The 21,114-nt window shown below is 45.3% G+C and overlaps 1 protein-coding gene across 2 annotated transcripts in view; it reads right to left on the bottom strand.

Moving 5' to 3' along the window:
- Positions 1–15,265, bottom strand: part of Slc4a4 (solute carrier family 4 member 4) — a 336,420-nt gene extending 321,155 nt beyond the window's left edge. For both annotated transcript variants that reach the window (XM_076546591.1, XM_076546588.1), the window contains exon 1: positions 15,137–15,265. The gene's annotated coding sequence lies outside the window, so the exon portion shown is untranslated. The remainder of the gene's footprint in view (positions 1–15,136) is intronic.
- Between the last annotated feature and the right edge of the window lie 5,849 nt (positions 15,266–21,114).

Genomic DNA, 21,114 nt, shown 5'->3' with positions numbered 1-21,114 from the left:
TCCTGCAGAGTGAGAAACGAGCCGCCCAAATGTCCTAATGTTGTTTTGCAACTTAAAAGCTAAACTTGCATAACTTTCTCGCATGGAATTTTTGCCAGTTTGACAAGCCTCACCACAGTGTTCTTAAAAGAGTTAGTTTACCTGTTTTTGTTGTTATTTGGTTGTGTTGGGGGGGGGGTTGTTTTGTTTTGTTTTGTTTTGTGTTTTGTTTGTTTTTCAAGACAAGAGTTTTTCTGTGTAGCTCTGGCTATCCTGGAACTCACTTTGTTGACCAGTCTGTCCTGGAGCTCACAGAGATCCACCTGCCTCTGCCTCCCAAGTACAAGGCATGCACCACCATTGCCCTGCATCGTTTATGTGTTTTAATCCCAAAAATGCACAATTTTTAAAGTCTGTCTTAGTTTGCTTTCTGTGGCTATGATTAAAAACATTGATCAAAAACACCTTGGGTGAGAAAGGGGTTTATTTCAGCTTCCAGGTCACAGTCCACTATTGAGGAAAGCCAGGGCAGGAGGTTAAGGCAGGAACCTGGTGGTAGGAACAGACGCAGAAGCAGCTTACTGGCTTGCTCAGCCATGAGCCCAAGAATGGCTCTACCCACAGTGGGCTGGGCCCTCCCCCTCAACCTCCCCACATCAATCATTAATCAAGAAAATGCCCCACAAACATGCCCCACAGGCCAATCTGTTGAAGGCAAGTCTTTAATTGAGGTTCCCTCTTCCCAGATGACTCTAGTTTGTATCAAGTTGACAAAAACCAACCAGCACAGACAATTTTGCCTTTACAAAGAGCTTATTACGGGATGAGTGCTTCCCAGTCGCCACATTTAAACATTAACACGTTTACACATGTACTAGTTAGCCTTAAATATGTTATCTGTATTCATTCCTCCCAATTCATGTCTCCAATAAAACACAAAAGGGAGATCTTAAATATGTCCAGCTTTCTTAAACTCAATAGGGTGTAAAATTAAATAAATAAATAAATAAATAAATAAATAAATACTATTTGCTGGAGTGAGAGGATCTCCATTAGGTTCATGGCTCAGAACCAAAAATAACCATGAGATTCTGCATGGAACCCAGAAAGCTGGTCAACACAGAAATTAACAAGAATTAAAGTAACTAAATTTCTCATTGACTGGGCTTAATGCTGAGTATTCCCATAATCATCTTCTTCTAAAATAGCAGTTTATAATAAATATGTAAATCAATCACTTTCCATGGATCACTCAAACCATTCTCACTCCAACAAATAAATAAATAAATAAGCAAATAAATAAATAAGTAAATAAATGAGTGAATAAAAATAATAAATAAGGCCCCTACAAGCCACTTAAGCTGAAGTGGAGGCTATATTCAACAGAAACCTTTAAAATACAATTTGGGCCTGGAAAGGTGGCTCATTGGTCAAGAGCAGTTGTTCTCTTGAATAGGATCCAAGTTTGGTTCCCAACACCCACGTAGGGCATCTGACAAATGTCTGAAACTCCAGCTCCAGGGGCTCTGGTGCCCTCTTCTGACCTCCGCAGACACTTGCACTTGTGTGCACATACCCATGCACAGACACATGATTAAAAACAAAATAGACCTTTCTTTTAAAAGACCATTCAAAGAAGGCATTACTTTCTCCTCTTCCACTCTGCTGGCTTCAGGAGGATGTACCAATCATTAGCTATGGATCCACACTTCACGTGTTTTGTGACAATTTCTGCTTTTATGTCAACGGGCAATCAGAAAGTCTAAAGAGAAGCATATGACACACCAACCATACATGGGGACCCATTTCAAAGTTCTTTGCACTCATGTCACTATGGAGAATGAGTTAACCATGCCCTCCACTGAGTGAGAAATGACCCAGCACAGGCTAAAGCCCACAAGGACTTTAATTCAAAACCAAATTTCTAAAACACTGGAGGTGATCCACTCTATATTGGTAATTTAAATATTGAAACATTAAAAAAATAATTTCAGAATGTTCAAGGAACAAAGCTATTTAATTGTCAATGTACATTCATTGATTGTAGTATGTCTTCATGGAGCACCGGATCTCACTCACATTCTCTCTCTCTCTCTCTCTCTCTCTCTCTCTCTCTCTCTCTCTCTCACACACACACACACACACACACACACACACACACACACACACATACTCCTAAAATTTTTACCTGCCATATGATCAAATTCTTCAAATTTTAACATCATTACTTACTCCCTTTGGATCTTTCCAGTCAATGTATATAAATACCAATAAGATACATAATGCATTATAATGCACTAAATTATCCCTAATATATTGCCAGGTGTCGTCTTCCTAGAAGAAGAACTCGGAATCATTAATAGTGAGAGAACTCGATTTCCAACTCACAAGAGTCATATTACAAGGGGGTAGGAGGGCTGAAAACACCAAGCAGAACTCCCTGAGCACTTTTCTAAGTGCTGCATTACCACTAACTTACGTAAGTCATGGGAACTGAGTGAGATGAGCTTAGCTGAGACCTGGGAACATGAAGCCACCAGCCACAAGGTATCGAGCATCTGGGTGCTGTGTTTCCAGCTGTGGTTCCCCCACACAGCATGGAGGCATTTCTACAGTCAGCGGACAGGCAAGTCAGCTCTGTCTGGCTCCAGAAACTACCTTAGGCACAGAGAGATAATCACTGAAGGTCACGGCTCCTCCAGATGCTGCCTGTACCTCAGGGCTGTTGTGGAATCATCTTTTTGTACACTGTGAAGATGTGTCTTCACCAAGGCACCTTCTGATTGGTTTAATAAAGAGCTAAATGGCCAATAGCTAGGAAGGATGTATAAGTGGCACTTCCAGGCACAAAGAGGACTCTGGGAAGAAGAGAGGCAGAGAAGCCAGCCAGACATGGAACGAGTCTGACACCCAGAATGAGACAGAGGTAAAAGCCATGTGGTAGAACATAGATTTTAAAAAGATATGGGTTAGCTTAAGTTATAAGAGCTAGCTAGGAGCAACCCTAAGCTACAGGCTGAGCTTTTGTAATTAATAAGTCTCTGTGTCATGATTTGGGAGCTGGGTGGCAGGACAGGGCTGGTTAACTAACATAAAGTTCAAAGGTCTGTTCTCCTCACTTCAAGGTGGAACACCTCAAGGGTCTCTGGAGGTCCTGCTGGGGACCTGTTGATGTTCTTGACTTACACTCCGACGTCTCTCTCTGCTCACTCTAACTTCCTCTCTCCGCACAGGATCCCATAAGCTTTCTGTACAATCTCAGAAGCTGCTCATGGTACCCATATCAGGAGACGGTGGTGGGAGTGGGATTTGAGCACAGGCCCTCCCGCTCTAGAGCCCACAGTTTTAAACGGCAGAAGAAAGTACTGACAGCTGCAGAGGATCCAGAAAATTCACAGAACTTTCCACAAGCAGACAGCCTGCAGGTACAAGGAGGTTTCAGTAACAAGATTGATATGGGAGCTGAGCATCATTCCAAGGCCTCCTCCTGCACCCAGCATCTACTGGCTCTGCCCTGCATCCCTTCTCTCGTGTCCTCTACGTGGGGATGTCACTTTTCTCTCCAAGGTACAATGAGCCACACTTTTGTGTAAAAAAAAAAAAAAAAAAAAAAATTTAAAATAAAATTTTAAAGTGCCATCGCTGTCTGATCAGAGATCAAGGCCGAAGAACATGGACAAACTGGTTAGCAGCAATCACTCCACACATCTCCACCCTGGACACGCTCTCTGAATTGTATAGTGAAGATCAAGAGAAGCAGACAAAGGAGAAAACCATTCAGTGTGTCATTAAGATGGGAGATAAGGGTGTACAATTCATCTTACCATAATGACCATCAAAAATGTTTTAAGACGATTTTAATTTGGCCCCTAATTTGGTGAGCTTCAGTAATCAGGAAATGCTACTGAAGTCAATATTTGACACTTCAACAAGAGCAGGCAAACGGACTGCTCCTGTTAACTCAAGCGGACAGGGTCACAGATTCCCAGAACCACTGGAGATACCACTGTCCTCTCCTCCATCCCTGAGACTGTCCATGGCTGCAGCCCAGGCTGCAGGCATTTGCTGCATCCTCTCTCTACTCAAGGCACTGTACTCCCTAAGTTCTTACATCCCTGGACACCACCTGAGAACTGAAGCCCTGAGTTTCTCCACAGGACTGAAAAGTTACACTTGCAGCAGCAACCCAAGCAGAAACCTGTTGGAAGCCTACATGCTCCAACCTGCTTTTCCCTGCTGCTCTGGATTTTATATCAAGACCTTATGTCGTTCAAGCTCAATATGTCCATCATCCATCACAGAAGCTGGAAGCTGCAGCCAAGAGGAAAGATGTGTCATACTGGACAAGCTCTCATGTGTGAACACACTGTTACACTGCAAAAAGTTATACAACACAATGACTGTGTGAGTGAGTGAGTGAGTGAGTGAGTGAGTGAGTGAGTGAGTGAGTGATGTGTACACACACATTGGTACAAGTGCCCACACCCATGCACGTGCATGTAGAGGCCAGAGGTCTACACTGGGTGTCTTTCTCATCACTTTCCGCCACCTAATTTTTGATCCAGGGTCTGTTTCCAAGCCTGGAGATCAGCAATAGGCTATAGTGGACAGCCAATGAGCTCCCAGAATGATCCTGTCTCCACCCCTTGCCACTGGCATCACAGGCTTGCTCTGCCATACCTGGCTTTTTCCGTGGATGTTGGGGATCCAACCTCAGGTACTCCTGTCCATGCAGCAAACACTTTACCCACTGCCACTTTACCCACTTTACCCCAGCCTCGGGCAATGATTTTTAAACTTTCAGAAAATAGAATTTACCTCTTTTGTTTGGGGAAAGCAAACGATTTCTGGCTGATGGAATTATTCCAAATCAAGAAATACTATGCAATCATTTCAGTAGCAGCAAGGAGACTGGGTTCAGAGAAACTCCACAAGGTCTATGTGCTCGTTTTACAACCCTGGGTAATGCACATACATTCGTGCCTCCTGGACAAGGTAAGAGCTGAGACAAGACATGCCAGGGAAGACGCCTTCCCAGAAATTGCCATGACCCACCATCTTCAAGATTAAGGTTCAGGGACACCTTACAGTAGCAGCAAAGAAGAGAGGCGTATTCCACACCATGAGCTGAACTAAGTTCTGTGGAAAGAGAATGGCTCCAGGTAACATCCTGCACAAAGAGAGAGCGGCCACCAGAAAAATCAGACCTATTTATGTCCATCTTCTCTTCTCAATTGTATGACTACACATTCCCCTGGAGATTTCGCAGGATCCTCTCCCTTTAGAGAAGCTAGTTTCTCAGTGAGATAAGCAGCTCTGATAAGTATCTGCTACATAAACTCTGACCATTTTTACAATAAGCTGAAGTCTCTCTGTTATAAGTGGCACTTCTGGTTCTGGCACTTTCAGACCTGAGGGAAGTATTCACAGCATCACAGGCTTCAGTGAAATCTCATCTCAGACTTCAGATGTCAGTGGTTATGATAGTGGTTCTCAACCTTCCTAATGCTTCGACCCTTTAATATAGTTCCTCATGCTGTGGTGACCCCCAACCGTAAAATTTTTCTCTAGGAAATTATTTTTGTTGCTCCTTCATAACTGTAGTTTTGCTACTTCTTTGAATCTTCATGTAAATATCTAATATGCAACCCCTGTGAAAGGGTCATTTGACCCCCAAAGGGATCATGACACACACAGGTTGAGAACCACTGGGTTATGACCATAAGCATTCATACAGCTCTGTCTGTTCTCATATACTCATGATGTGCCCTGTATTTCTCCAAACCTTTCCAACCATGTCTATCTTGAAATATAAGATGAAACCCTCTAGGGAGTATTCTTTTCTTTATATATTTCAATTTTGCATGTGCATAAATATTTTGCCTACATGTATGTATGTACACCATGTGTGTGCAGTACCAGGGCAGGCCAGAACAGGACACTGGATCCCCTAAAACTGGAGTTACGGGTGGTTTGTGAGCCATCAGGAGGATGCTGGGAATTTAATTGGGGTCTTCTGCAAGAGTAGTACACGTCTTCTATCCACGGCCACTGTAGCATCTCTCCAGTCCCTCAAGGGAGCATTCTTGATGACACTTCATACAGTCAGGAGTATGAACACACAGATAAGGAGTATTTAAAAACCCTTCAGTAAGAGATAGTTAAACTCAAATATATGTCCAAGTGTGTTGTTTTTCAATATACTAATGAGCAGTGAAACATACTAAGAGTATACTAGAAATATACATACAAACAAAAGATCAGCTATAAAGCACCTGACTATGTCATGTCCTCACATATATTGTAAGGCAAGTTAACACACACTCTAACACAGAGACATGGTAATATTCTCATGCCTGCTTTCAAAGATTTTGTAAGAAACATCTGGACTTAAAACTCCTAGTCCTATATGCAAAATGTGATCAACATAAAATAAGTTTGAATGAAAAAGCACCAAGTTAAGATGTCTTTTAGGAATCTTAAAAGTGGGGGAAGGTAGATAAAAGATATGAGGGGTGGGACAACTTCCTGCACTACATTTTTGCAGCTTCTTGTTATCCTGTAATGACTCCAAAAGAAGCTGGGCTGAAGAGGCGGCTCAGTGCTTAGGAGTACCAGGTGCACGATGATGGGGCTGAAGTTTGGATCCTAGCACCCACGAAATAGTCAAGGTGGTCAGCAAATGCCTGCAAGATCCAAGGTCTCTGAAGACCTCTTCTGTTCTCCACAGGAGCACTCACACGCGTGTGCATACACACACACACACACACACACACACACACACACACGTACACGCATGCAAATACCTTTTAAAAATAAACAAAATATAAAACCTTTTTAAAACACTACTAATACTTTTAATCCCCAATAAGTAGTAAGATTACATATAATACAGAGAACAAATACAGCAGTCATATCAAAATGGGCTGTTTTCCAAGGAGCCATATCAGAAAACAAACACTTCGAACCAAGTTTTACCCCAAAGTCACTGGATCCCAAACCTCATTAATAAGAAATTTCACTTGAAGGGTGCTGAGGGGCCGGACAGCAATGAGCGGCAGCTGCTACCCGAGTCGATCCTTCCAGAAGTCCAGTTCAGAGAAAGCAGGCATTTCTCGGATTTTTGCTGGAACAGCTAGAGCTAGCCTAGGCAGCGGCATGGGGGATGCACTGTCCAGACTGAGGAAGCCCCCAGCACAGAACGGCATGGTTCACCTGTGAGCAAGCTGAAGTGAAGCTCGGAAGAGTGAGCAGTCAGAATCAGAATTCACAGCCACGCGTTTTAGCAGGGGGAAAAAAATCCAAGAGCTGGAGCTTTATTTTCTTCTGATGTTTTTGGATGAGTTTTCATTTTATTTCTCGATGCATTTTCAAGGGAAACTGTCTGGTCTCATTTATCTAAATCCTTTTGACACATTCCTATCTGCCTTCCCTTTTCCCTGGCAAAGAGGCTCAACTTGTAACTGCGCAAACGTGTGAGCTGTGTGCTTCTGCTCGATCTGTTAATGCTCAGCAATTTTCCAGAGGCGATTGTGATCAGTACTTCAACAAGCCTCCCTACCGTGAGGCCCAACTGTCTGCCAGCGTGGTGAGCGTTCATCTCACATTCCTAAGGACAGTCTCTAGAGGTCAGAGGAAGGAAGGAACGCGCCAGGCAGTCCAAGGGCTGGCTGGCTGCGGCTGTAGTCAACGCACCTCCCAAGACGAGGACAACACCCAAGCTATCAACACCCAAGCTATCAACACCCAAGGTCCTGTAAAGCTTGCATTAAAGACATTAGGACTATCCCATCAAGTCATCTAGATAACAGATTTCCCTGCTGAGGACACTAGAAAAGAAAGTATGAGTTCCCTTTTCTTTCACACCAGTTTAGATACAAGAGCTGTTGTAATCCGATTCTTTAAACAATTATCCTTTGGGCTAGAGAGATGGCTCAGCAGTTAAGAGCACTGATTGCTCTTCAAAGGACCCAGGTTCAATTCCCATCACCCACATGGTGGCTCCCAACCTCTGTAACTCCAGTTTCAGGGAATCTGTGGCCCTCTTCTGGCTTCATTGGGCATCTATCTGCACATGCAGAAACACACATCTATATATAATTTTAAAGTGATAAATCCTAATTAAAAACTACATTATACACATCACTATCCTTAAAAAAACATTAATATCAATCTTTTGAAAATCCCAATTGCTGAGTAGACACCAGTGGGATGACCCTGGTTGCCAATATATAGCAAAATCCACATATTCCTAAATTTATTAGTATTAAGCACACCAGTTTAACCTCTCAAAATGAAATCTCTCAGAACAGAACTGATTTGCAAAGTGAAACCTACCACTGATCTTCAAAGCCCCACATGATCCTCCAAAAGAAACACTCACAGAAATTTTAATTCTATTTACACTAAAATAGAATAGCATGCCACTAGACCACCTTCCTGGCAAAAGAATAATTCTCAAAGTCAATCCATTAGCTGGGAAGCAAGAGTCAGAGCTGCTGGTTCACCATGCTGGTTGGTAGTGTGTGCTCTGCTCCTTGACTTCAGCGTTACAATCGAGTGGAAAAGGTTCTTTACAAGCTCCAGCTCTCAGCTAACGTTCATCCTTAAATGTTCAATTCTGTCAGCAACATGGCTTCCAAGGTATCAGCACTGGAGCCCCTACGGCATTCTAGATCTGGAAATTTGTTGCCTAGCACTCTAATTACAGCAGCTAAAAATATATAGTGTGTAGGCTTTGGGGGAATCGTCCACGGAGTGCAGAACAAGATAGTCATTTTTCAAGGGTGCTTTAGGTTTGGTGTGTGTTACATGGGCCACAGACTTAATATGACCCATACAATGAACTGGGTGATCTCCAACTGCTGGCTGTTAGACTCAATTTCCAACCAGTGCTTGATAACCCCTGTTCAAAAGTCAGTGCTAGCCACAGGAAGTAAAAATCTTAGAAACACAGTTTGGGTTCCTCGGGGTAAGAACCTAAGAGAGATAATGAAATGTGTTGTCCGTTCACTCGGCCAAACGCTTATTAATATGCCGGCAACTGCTCTCGATGCTGGCACAATTCAAGTCAAGAACCAAAAGCACCCCAGAACACAATGATGATAATAACTAACATATGTCAAGTTCTGAACAAGGCGTAACAAAGTGCATGTTGTCGGGGCCTGAAAACTCCTCAGGGAATTGAGTTTTATAGTGACTTCGGTAAAGGGGGAAAAAATAAACCTGATAGTCTTTTAAATTCCCCAAATCAAACATGAGCAGAGATGCAAGTCTGCAACCCCTGCACCTTCCGAATGCAGGCCTCCGTCTGACGCTGGGCAATGCGACATTACAAGATGTGTTACTGCTGTGTACAGTTCCTGCCCAGCACAAGGCAAATTCTGCATGCTTTTGAGTACTGGCTGAAAGTTGGATTTCAGGCTGCCTTTTTGTTTTGTTTTGTTTTGTTTTGTTTTTTAAGGACAGGTTTTCACAGATTGCTACCAGTTGGGACAGTCAAGTTCAAATGTTCCTCACTTCTTTACATACTGACTGTACTTGGTAGATGAGTTTGCTGATGAATGAGTTTGCCCGATTAGCTGTGCTTTCTAAACAAATAAATGAAGTTAATTTCCCAGGTATTAAAACCTTCCTCACAAGGGATAATGTATTAGACAGAAACTTTAGGAGAAAATAAAAACTAATAATAATAACTAGACCAAAAGTATACCCAATAAATATTTGAAAAAGTACTCTCAGTAATGTAAATTAAATCCATGATATAATGTACTCATATATCTACAGACCAGGTAAAATGTATAAAGCATATAAGGCCCACTGTTCATAAAGATGTTTATGGAACACTTTCATTCAATGCCAGGAGGAAGATGAATCTGTATCAACTTTGAGGGAAGACACCATCTACTAAACAAAACCTAACAACTGAACTCAACACACACTGAGTTCTCCACATTTTCTAAAAGATGTACTCAAGAAAACCCATTCTCAGCATAATCCAAAACAGACAATACTGAAAACCAGGCAAGTATCCAGCAAGAAAGAAACAGATAAATGTGCCATGCCATTCCCCAAAAGCAAAACTCCTTAGAACAACAAGAATAAACAAACTTGCTACACACAAATCAAGAATGAATCTCCTAAACACAGCAGTTAACCAAACGGGTCAGACCCACAAGCACGTATCACGTGGTCCGCTCATGGAAAGCTGAGTAGCCCATCAAAGTAACCTACAGCCTCAGAAGTGAGCAGCTACTGTTGAGGGAAGCAGTCGCTTAGCACGGTGGGAACAGGAGATTTCTGAGACTGCCCTTGGCTTGCCCCCCCCCCCGGCCCATGTGGGCGCTGGCTACATAGATGTATTCACTCAAGTAGATGATGGAGCTGTCTGCTGATGTTTTAATGGCATTTTCGATGTTCTGACTACATATTGCACCCCAGCAAAAACTTAAATAGGTGAGGCAGAAGGAAGGGGAAAGGAAATAGAGGAAAAAGGAAGGGATGTGGTGAGGGAGGGGTGTTATGCATGACATTATCGGGTCCCAGGTTCTATCCTTTGGTTCTGCTTGTGGACTCCTGCCCACCTCTTCCTTTACTAACTGGCTGTCCACTCACTCGACTCAGCATCTTCTATGACCCGCCACTGTCAGGGCATCTCTATCTTCTGCTTTCTTGTTTACCATTGGCTGTGGTATTAGAGGTCGGATGACAATAACTCAAATGTGCTTCATGCCCGCAGATTCTATGGGATCTCCTGAGTGGCAGAGCCCTCTTTAAAATATATGTCTTCTCTCTGGCTGCTCAGAGCTTTTCTGGCGAAAGAGCATGCCAAATAGATGGCCATATTATTAGATGCCATCAATCATTAGATCTCCAAAGCAAAGCTAGAATTAAGTAATAGAGAAGTCCAGACCCCTCCAGTTAACTCATTTAAAGATAGTATAGAGCAGGCTATTCATCAGGGAGTACAGTTATCAAAGCAAAAAAAAAAAAAATGCCCCACTTCCTATTAATGACATTAGGAAAAGCTTTCCTATTTACGTCACTCAAAAAAGGGGGGGGGCAGGTTTCAACACATTGTAGCTCTTTTTCTTTTTGCATTTCTGGCTGTTGTATTTTAATGCCTCCCAAAAGTATCCCAGAAACTCTATCTAGAGCTTTTTTTGTGCTTTCTAATACAAATTCAACAAAGCAAGAAGAAAACAAAACTCAAGATGTTAGTTGTTGAATGCTTATGCCCTTCAAAGTCTTAACTTCATGTAACTTACTTCTGTGTAGATTCTACATGAAAATAACTTGGCTCCTTAGACTGAAGCTAAAACTGACTGACACAACCAAGCTGAAAACCTACCAGGACACCACCACTAGCACTGATGAATCTAGAACCTCCGAGTCGGAGCAAGCGGGCACCGCTGCTGTAGAGAACTGCCCAGAGGCGTGCCCAGAGGTGATGGAGAACATCACATCAAATGGAGTGAACTTTCCTCTGCTTTGCCCTCTTCCTGTGGGACTAACATAACACTCATTCCCCTTCACCATAGTCACTCGGTGAAGATGTAACAGCATTCTGCAGATAGGACATGCATTCCAGCCTCCACCAATAACTTTCCAGGATTTTTTTTTTCTTAAGTGAAGTTCTCTGTTTTGGTTTTCTAGTCTTCCAAATAAGCACAATAACTTACCCTTACGTCTGTTTGATTTTTAAGGGAGGATAGCCATGTTTGGCTCCCACAAGCCACGGATGAAGGTGGTTTTATTATTCCTATTGTTACTATTTTTACTGCCATTTTTTTTTAATATGGCACCTAATTCAGAGGCAATAAAGACATCATTGCTAAGGAAAACACCACCAAGAGCATCTTGTAGAAAACTGGAAAAAAAAAAACATTTTCTCACTTCCTTTTGTAGCAGGTAAACAAAGGCATCATTATTTGTCCTCTCACCATCCTTGGGGTGCCTTAACTGTCATTGCACTTCTTGGACCACAGAAATGGGGTCATTACGATAGTAGTGAGTGTGGCTTAAGAGAAAATAAAATGAGCAGCCTCTGAATGTGCACGTTTTTGTGTATAATATGTGGATTAGACGGTGCTGTGTAAAGGATTGTCCACATCTATTACCGGAGAATAGCTAAAGACACGTAGTGGTGAGTATATGAAATACCTTCAAGTTAGGACACAAGTGTCCATGACAAAAGTGTACCGAGTGTGTAACTCTTGAGAGTTAGGCAAAAATCATCTGTATACAACTTACCCCTGACCTTCTTTCAAAGAAACAGTATTTACCCCCTAAAATTCCTATATCCAGAAGTAGTAATATCTAAGTTTAGTAAAGTCTTATTTGAGTCCTGGATATTGTTTAACTGTTCGTTTTGCTAAAGGACTCTATTAAAAACAAATTTCAAGGCCAGGTGGGGGGGGGGGTGCACGCCTTTAATCCCAGCACTTGGGAGGCAGAGCCAGGCAAATCTCTGTGAGTTCGAGGCCAGCCTGGTCTACAAAGCAAGATCCAGGAAAGGAGGAAAGCTACACAGAGAAACCCTGTCTGGAACCAAAAAACAAAAAACAAAAATTTCATGGATCTTAAGCTGTCCTGAAAAACAACATCAGATAAGATAGGTGTTCTGCTTCCCCTGGCTAACCAGTCATGTACCCCGATTCCTTCCATTTTGCAATTTAAAAACAAAATACTTCAAAACTTTAATCATCATTAGATTTTCCTGTTCCCCACTTGTTCTTTCCAATCCGGACCTGATAATGCATCAAATCCAGGCGTAGACTTTATTCCTGCTGTCCAAAATGAATGCCAAGGAACAAGCTGGTGGAGAGAGAGCCCTTGCCATACTTCAGTAGCAGTGAATTCTCCCGGGACAGGCTCCCCTAAGGATAGCAGTCCTCATGGACTGCAGCGCCCTCAGAGGCAGGCAGGGAAACCTGATTATCTACAATGATTCACCAGCTAAAGTGTGTCTCCTTTCCTTCTTTAAGTACTGTGTTTGCCTTTAAGATGTGAGCTATGGCCAGACTATCATGCATGTTATCAGAACAAGAGATCAGAATCTTCAAACTCTGTGCTTGCCAGAGCTCGGTGGAAAATGAGATTACCACCAGGGTGTGCTGGGAGATGTCCCAAAGGTTGTCTGTTTTCCAGCATGTTTTTCCTCTACTACAACTGCCTGTCGTCCTTTTATACAATGTTTCTATAAATCCAAATGTCTTCTAATCACTTAAAAGAACGGCACTTGCATGCAAACACTGCAAGCTTTTTTATGTTGACAAAGTGAACTAAAAGAAATACATCAATCAACTGAGTATACTTCTGACCACCTGAAAGGCTCATGTGTTTTTAAGCCTTCAAAAATCACCCCCAAACCAAAAAAAATGACATTGAAATTTTCATGCTGTAGAAGTAATACAAAGGGTCGAAGGTTTCTGCTTTCTCAAATATACCTTGCATTACCAAAATATCCCATTTTCTATCTCTCACCTCATCTGTATAAACGCCCTATGCCCCAAGAACCACAGTGATTAAGTTTCCTGCCCTACCTATGTATGGGAGTTTTGTGCTATCTTGCCTAAACTCGGAGATGAAGGCAAAAGCATTCTATTCTACAACATAGGAGATCAGAATCCTATTTAGATCCAATTTTAAAATGAAAGTAAAAGTTTGTTCTCAGTTATGAAAAGCTTTAGAAACTAGGCACACTTCCTTTGAATGAAGCAGAAACAACTTCAGTCCAAGTACAGCAGTGACCGGAAAAGTACTTAATGCTAATGTGACCCACACGGACTAGAGTTCTTAGAAACAGGTTTTTAAGAGTCCAGTACTAGACTGGCTTCCGGAGAGAACCTATTCAGATCACAATGAAAATGAGCACCAGTGAACAATACACACTTCAATGTAGATAATACTGCAACCCTAAGTCTCGGATAAAGAAAAGGGAAGCTCGGGGCCGTGGGTCGCCTCAAGAAAGAGCCTTTCCAGGATTTTGAGACTACGTTAGTGTAGCCCGGTGTCAGGGAGTTCTCACTAGGAGCGAGTTGGTCCGGCACTGAAGTGGAAGGGGAGAGAGAAGTGAGTGGAAAGCAGGAGAGAAACGTGCTTTCAGCTCCTCAGCTTCAGACTGGAAGAACTTGCTGCAGGCAAGCACGCTGAGAGGAAGGAGGGGCCTCCCGGAGAGAGAGGAAGGACAAAACTACACATTCACAGGGAACCCTCAAATGCTCTACCGGGCTAGAGCCGGAGCAGAAAGGCTTCCTTGGCGTTTCCCAAGTTGAGGTCCAGCCCCCCCTTCTCCCGGCTTTTGTTCTCGGAGAACTTTCCTCTTTACCGCGCTTGCTGCAGTTAGTTAGCCCCTGTCGCTCAGTGGCTGTTATTCACAGACTGGCAAAGGCTGAGTGAAATGCACTTAAGAAAGGAATCACCTGTCCTTGCCAAGACGCACACGCTGCCCAGTACCTGAGCGAGAGCTCCGCCGTCGCCAGCCAACAGAAATCCCAGTTTAACCTCTGTCTACCCCTTGCAAATAAAATGTGTGTGCCTTTTGCAGAGAATCTGCCTGACTCACCCCCGCCTCCGGCGTGCCAGGGAGAGATGTGAGTGCCCGGTCCTGGAGCGGACAGTTGAGTGGGGACGGCGGCCTCGATGGCACTGTCTCCCCAACCTCCGCAGCTTAAAGATCCGGGGGTGTGTCCCCCCTCAGGCAGGTCCTCAGCTACACTATGACCACCGGGGCTCAGGGGAACACAAGTGTCACTGCTCCCGAGCCTAACCGGGGCGTCCATTGGCCCCACAGTCGTGGCAACAACGCCCGGTTACGTGCAGGCGGTTATGCAGTAGGGGGAAAAACAGAACCACCCAAAACTCGTCATCTGAACGCTCAGACGGAATAAAAAGTACTTTTTCCGCAGCAGCAGCAGTAGCAGCAGCGTCCACACTTCGCGGGCGCCCAGCCCAGGGGATGCCCGGCCCGCCACTGACCTCTCTCTCTCTCTCTCTTTCTCTCTCTCTCTCTCTGCGTCCCTCCCTGGACGCGCCGAGGCCGTCAGTGCGCCCTGCGGGACCAACCCCGGGGCCCGCGCCCGCCACCCGGTGCCCACCGCGCGGGCGAGCCTTGGGGACGTGGCCGACCCACCCCGCCGCCGCTCGGGCCACTCACCTCCTGGGGTCGGGCTTCCGTCGCTCCTCCAGCTTGGCGACCGAGTGTGAGGCTGCAGCGGCCGCCGCCGCCGCTGCCGCCGCCGCTGCTGCTGCTTTCGCCGCCACCTCGGCCGCCGCCGCCGCCGCCGCCACCTAAGCTCTGCCCCGCGCGCCGCCGGGGCTGGAGGCGGGGGGACCGCGGGGACCCGGGCGGCGTGGGCTGGGGAAGTTGGCGCGGCCGGTCGCGCGGCGCGCGCGGGGCAGCAGTCGCAACTTTGGCGCCGGGTGGGTGGCTGCGCGCAGGCTGTGCGCCCGGGGGAGGCGAGCGAAGGGGGCGAGGGCAGCCGCGGGAGGGTAGGGTCGGCTCGGCTCGGCGGGGAAGGAGCGGCGACGCGGAGCGGAGCTGCCGGCCTCGGGGAGGGAGCGGCGACAGCGGGGCGGCTCCACTCTACTCTGCCTCCCGCAGCTCCCGCGTGCGCGCCCGGCTCTCCGTGTGCCTGCCGAGAACCGACGCGGCAGCCGCCGCCGGGCTCGGGGACGGGCTGGGCGGCCGAAGCGGTAGGGCGAGCGCGAGCCCGCGATCCATATTTAAAGCGGCGAGTGGCCTCGGCCGGCCCCCTGCCCTGCCCTCGCTCGCGCCCGCCCGGCCCCCTCGGCTCCCGGCCGCCGCTCGGCGTCAGTCGCCCGGGCTTCGGCGGCGGGGAGGGGCCTCGGGCCGCGCCGCCCCCGCTGGGGGCTCAGCACGCCGCGCCCTCCTGGGGCTGGACTTGGGGGGCGGGAGCGTGAGGGGGCGGGTTGGGGGGAGAATCTGGCTGCGGACCCCGCGGCCTCAGCTCGCCGGGCTCCTCTTCAGCCCAGAGCTGGTTGCTAGGTTCAACGTTTCATCCCTGGCTGGCCTCAGTTCCCTCACCGGCGAGAACCTGAAGTTGCACGCATTTCCCAGCCCAGATCATTCTGGTTGCTACTTTACAAAACTTGGGGCGTGTTTGTAAAGAAAGTGCTGCCAGCCCTCAGCGTTAAGTCACCATACATCTTTATTGGCAAAGGATGTCTGGGGACACGGTGGACCTCCTCCACTTCGCCTTTCATTATGTCCCTGGTGGCTTCTGTCTGGAGTTAGGGAAACACCCTTAGCCATCCAAGGCGGGTTCTTGAGTTTGCAAAATGATCCTTCATATTTACCATGCTGCTGAAGCTAATTAATGAAGTACACTTTGCCAAGCAAATCACAATATGTCAATGGCCCTGCACTACTATGATCAGTCAAGAAATCCTTTAAGGTGTGAATAGATGCCGGCACAGACACCATCTAATGTTCTGAAGACTCCTACAGAGTTGCCATTTAAGGGGCTTAAACCACACAGCATATGGGTGTAAACATATCTGTGTTTCCTGCTCATGCATATAGTATGTGAAAGTCACTGCTCAGACTTCCACATAGCCACCCAAACACGTGAGTCCAGGAGAAGTCATTTCACATACTGACTCTTGCTTCCAACACCCCCTCCAACGTAGGTCATAAGATGCCAGAGAAGGGGACGTTGTGGGTAGAAGGTGAAATAGATTTAATGGCAGAGGCACTTTTTTTTTTTCCTTCAGTGTCTAGAACTGGAGAAGATCCATGGTGTCTCCCCCGGGGGTTGGAAAAGCAGATACAGAGCTTGTGTTTGGAGAAAGCTGGTGTGTGTAAAACCCTTACTCAACACTCAGCAAGCGCTGGGAACCACCCCAAGTTGCCTAATGTCTGAAATTAAAATACACTAATGTCATGTGTTTGGCTGTTGTCGTATCTGGCTTGCTTTCGTGTTCACACATTCTACATAACCTACTGTAGCGATGGGGGCAGTCCAGAAGTGAATGGGGAACAAAACCTGGCCTTTAAATCTCTCCCGTGAGTAATTCTATTTTGTCTCTAGACTAATGTTTAAAGTAACTGTCACTCCTAAACACACAGCAAGAATCAGCAACCTAAGGCTCATGAGCAAAAAGAAATCACTTTTGTATTAAGAATTTGCCACTGCTGATCAGCAGTTTTTCACGCTGTGGATTATGTATTTCAACATAGCTGGCAATTTCTCATTATAGTCGTGAACCAGCCATGAATAGTCAGCTTTGGTGACTGTCTGAGAAAGGGAAAATCCAAGAAACACATTTTCCATGTATTTGGCTGCTAAATATGTCAAAATGCCCTTCATGCACATTGATAGGTAACCCCTGGAGGCATTTTAATATCAAGATTGGCAAGACTTCGCCCTGAAAGGGGGTATCGAGCCGCTGAGCAGGGTGGGGGGCGAGGAGAGAATGAGCACTGTGGGGTGAAATTTGGTATGTGTCTTAAATTAATGAGAAAAGAATTGGCCTTGGCAGACAACCCACCAGCTCTGTTATCACTCTCTCCTTGGTGTTTGCTATCCCGCAATTAAAAAAGCATGTTCCATTTCCTCTCCTATTGATGACTGTCCAGTAATTGAGATCCACGGGCTTTTCCTTTGAAAGGTCATGATTAACTTTTTGCTAACTCTGTGTGTGGTCCACCTTTGCCTTTGCCATTCTGAGTGAGGACAACAAATACTGAGGACCCCCCCCCTACACACACACACACACACACACACACACACACACACACACACACCTGTCCTAAAATATGTGCTATTGCCTTTGCTTCTCATAAACCAAAGAAAGATTAATTTGTTCTTTTTGTCTTATGGTTCACAAAGTTTGAGGGTGAATAGAGTGAACAGAAAAGCTGGATGTGGGAGAATACACCTGTAATCCCAAAGTGGAAGCAGGAGGAGTACAAGTTTCAGGTCAGCCTGGGCTACATAGTGAGTTCAAAGATAGCCTAGGACATATTACAAGACTTGCCTCAATAACAACACAATAAAGTGTGTGTGTGGTAGTGGTGGCGAGAGGCGGGTAACTGGGCTTCAGCTCAGTAGTAGAATACCTACATACCAGGAGCAACGTCAGGGATGAATATCCAGAAGAAAAAACAAAGATTGGTGGAATTAGTATACTCTCAACTGGTAATGGTTCGTTTGCTTCTTGGCCAATAATTCTCTAGGCTTTATAGCCCTCTGAGCTTCCCATTCACTAGTTAGTGTATTAATCCAGTTTCTCATCATCCATGGTCCTAATAGAGAAAACAATCTGGACGGAGCTTTCTTTCAATGACAAGCACCATCTAGTGGTGGCAGGTGATGAAGCCTCCTGCTTCAGACAAGGCAAGCTAGTCAGGGGCTCATGAATGTGTGGCATCAGGACAGAGCATGACAGGGTGATATGTGCTAACATTGCACAACTAGCCGGCTTGCTATTAACCGTGGAGTGGATGTAGGGCACAGAGCTGACCTGCAGATAGGAGTATCACCGTAGAGTTTTCTCAATCTTTGTGTGATTGTGACCAGGTCCCAAAGATCTGTATTTAAGTTGCTTCCATTACATAAAATTTTTTAAAAAAGTGATGCTTGTTGCTACTTGCTCACTATACAGTGGAATCTATAAACATATTTTTGAATCTTTTTGTTATTTTATCAGAACAGAAAGGTGTAAATATTGAATATTTATCCTGAAGTTATGAAAAAACCGTAGCATTCATACACATCTCCCAAGAGACCTAAACAGAAAGGCAGTGGTAGAGACACTATTCTGTTGCCTCCAGAATGGCTGATGCAAGTGTTCCTGCATTTGGAGTTCTTTTTAAATAGGCCACTCATTTGTACAAGTTTGACAAGTATTTCGTTACATAGAATGGTGGTTTTCTTTGTGCTGCTTCTTGTTTTGACTTAGAGTTGTTTTGCTGGCAAACAATATTGCAACAGAGATTCACTGAAGTTGTTCCTCTTATGTCAGGCTAGCCACTGCCTTAAGTGAGAGCAAGAAACTTGGGTTTTTTTCTTCTTGCTCTGCTACTAGTCAAGGATAAACCTGAGGGGGTGGGGTCAGGAGAGGGGAGGGGAGAAAAAGGGCCAGAGGAGGGGAGGGGAGGGGAAAAGGGGTGGGGGCCGGAGGAGGGGAGGAGAGATAGGAAAAGAAATTTAGATAATCAATCCGTCATTTCTTTTTTACTTGGACTCCAGAGAGTCGTATTTAGTGTGTTCATATTTAGTGTGACAAATTCCTGAATAAATTCAACTAACCTAGATTTATAATCTGTGTTCCCTTCTACAAACCTTGGGTTTAAAAATAGCTGCAGCCCCTTTTTATGAGGCAAGGAGGAAGGTGAGTATGGGCTTTGCAAACTGTCGGCACGCCATGAGCTGGGGAAAATAATTTTATTTGGTTAAACATGTGTCATGAGTTGCTTTACAGTTTTAACAGCTAGTCTCTAGACCATATCTAACTGTCATTTTTAGAGCACGTGCCTAAAAAACAAAAAAACCATCCAGCCTTTCTTAGGTTTGATTCCCTCAGCGGTAAAATGAAGGGGTGTAAATTACAACTCCATTAGGGCTACCAGAATGATTTCCCCTGGTGAGATCGGAACAATATAGTGACAGAGAGACATGCAAATCTTCCAGAATGCTAGCCACCCATTTGTCATCAGGTGTTGTTTGGTAACCTGAGGCAAGTCTCCCAGCCTCTCCCTCCTACAGGAATCCTCTCATAGATCAGAATAACACAGGACACAGGCCTCTCTGTTTGGTGGAGAAGGAAAAAAAAAAAAAACCTTGACACAGGCTACCAAGCCACTTGAAACCTATGGCTGTGATTAAAGATTATCTGTTCTTAGGTCACATAATAGAGAATTATATCAGACTTCTCTGCCAAATAGAGCCTGGTGTGTGTGTGTGTGTGTGTGTGTGTGTGTGTGTGTGTGTGTGTGTGTGTGTGTGTGTGTGTGTGTTCATACCATCCTCTTCTCAGACACAGCACAGTTGTTTGTCCTTTGTGTCCCGCTGTCCTCCCACCTCTTTGGGAGATGAGGAAGCCCAGGCGGCAGGCTGCTTCAGAGCTGCTCTTCCCGTTCTGCCTGTGGCTAGAATGGTGTAGATCAGCTGTTCTATCACTCGGAGACGGTTCTCCGGCAGGCTGACCCACCACTAGATAGAACTGATCCCCACCCATTCACATCCCAAAAGCACCTGGGTCCCCTCTCCAGCAACGAACAGCATTGCAAGTTCACATCTGCCAGACATTCTTACGGTGAATGTTACAAGCTGGAAATGTGAATATTAAAATTTCCCCCCTCCCTCCCCAGGGAAAGAACATTCTGAGAACATTTGTCTTAGAATGTGCAGTTCCCCCACAGAACACAGGACACAGTTAGGTCTCCCACACAAGTAGTGTGTGTGTGTGTGTGTGTGTGTGTGTGTGTGTGTGTGTGTGTGTGTGTGTCCACCTTTTTCTTCTGAGGCAGTGCCTCTCACTGGTGGGAAGCTCATCAATTAGGCCAGACTAGGTAGCCAGAGCCACCTGTCTCCCCGGAGCCCACTGGAATTACACCACCGTGCCCAGCTTTTTGTTTTGTTTTAATTTGGATCAAAGTTAGGTGCTCCTGTTGTGTAGCAAGCACTTTACCAACTAAGATATGTCCTCAGCCCAACCAATATTTCTTATGGACCAACTAACTTTATATCCAAGACTCTTGTAGGAGATGGTTTTCCAAAAGCAGAATCCCTGCCTGTGAGGCTGGTAGATAAACACACAAGATCATTTATAGTATTTTGGAATGCTAAATGCTGTAAAGTGCTAGATGCTGTGGATACAGGGACGCAACACCCCAGTTTTCCTGGTTAACCTCACCATCCCTCCGTAATTTAAAAAAAAAAAAAAGTCAGCACTGCCTTTCTTTACCATGGAAAACACTGGGAAGCTGTATGAGCCCTTGGCTCCAAGGCATAAGGCCTAGAGATGTGACAGAGTTCACAAGACCAGGGAGGGATGCTGTCAGGTAGATGTGGGCAGGCTGCTAAGAAATGAGGCTGGCAACTTGATGTACCATGGCTGGTTGATATCCATGGGAGGCCTGCCCTTTTCAGAAAAGAAACAAGGGTA

The sequence above is a fragment of the Peromyscus maniculatus genome, chromosome 10 (assembly GCF_049852395.1).
Source record: "Peromyscus maniculatus bairdii isolate BWxNUB_F1_BW_parent chromosome 10, HU_Pman_BW_mat_3.1, whole genome shotgun sequence".
NCBI classification, from domain to species: domain Eukaryota; kingdom Metazoa; phylum Chordata; class Mammalia; order Rodentia; family Cricetidae; genus Peromyscus; species Peromyscus maniculatus.
The sequence above is the reverse complement of the archived record's forward strand: the minus strand, read 5'-3'. Positions and strand labels throughout refer to the sequence as shown.